The sequence below is a fragment of the Taudactylus pleione genome, unplaced genomic scaffold (assembly GCF_031769625.1).
Source record: "Taudactylus pleione unplaced genomic scaffold, aTauple2 ptg000006l, whole genome shotgun sequence".
Taxonomy (NCBI): Eukaryota; Metazoa; Chordata; class Amphibia; order Anura; family Myobatrachidae; genus Taudactylus; species Taudactylus pleione.
In genome coordinates, this window is record NW_028284409.1 from 21,289,203 (window position 1) to 21,289,970 (window position 768).

Genomic DNA, 768 nt, shown 5'->3' on the forward strand with positions numbered 1-768 from the left:
GTCACAGTCATATAGTCCTTAGTCTGCCCTGTTCCACTTGTCCACATGTCCGTGGTTAAGTGGACATTGTGTACAACGGCATTTTTCAGGACACTGAGGACACTTTTTCTGACGTTTCTGTACAGTCTCGGTATCGCCTGCCTAGTGAAGTGGAATCTAGACGGGATTTGGAACCGGGGACACACTACCTCCATCAATTGTCTAAATCCCACTGCACTAATGGCGGATACCGGACGCACGTCTAACACCAACATAGCAGTCAAGGCCTCAGTTATACGTTTTGCTTCAGGATGACTGCTGTCGTACTTCATCCTCCTCGCTAAGGACTGTTGGAGGGTCAATTGTTTAGTAAAAGTAGTGGTGTTCCTACTTCCTCTCTGGGATGATGAACGACTCCCAGCAGCAGCAACAGCAGCAGCGGCAGCAGTAGGCGTAGCAATGCAGGATCCTCCAGAGGAATCCCGGATAGGAGAGTCAGTCATGCCAGTGACATGGCCTGCAGGACTACTTCCGATCCTGACTAAGGAGGAAATTGACGAGGAGGGAGTTGATGGTGTGGTTTGCAGGCGCTTGGATACAACAGGACAACGGGATTTAGGTGTCCCTGGACTGCTTACGGTCTTAGCCAAAGTTTCTGAACTTGACAGTAACTTTTTATGAACGCGCTGCAGGTGCCGTATAAGGGAGGATGTTCCTAGGTGGTTGACGTCCCTACCCCTACTTATTTCACCTTTACATATGGTACATATGGCAAGACAGTTGTTGTCC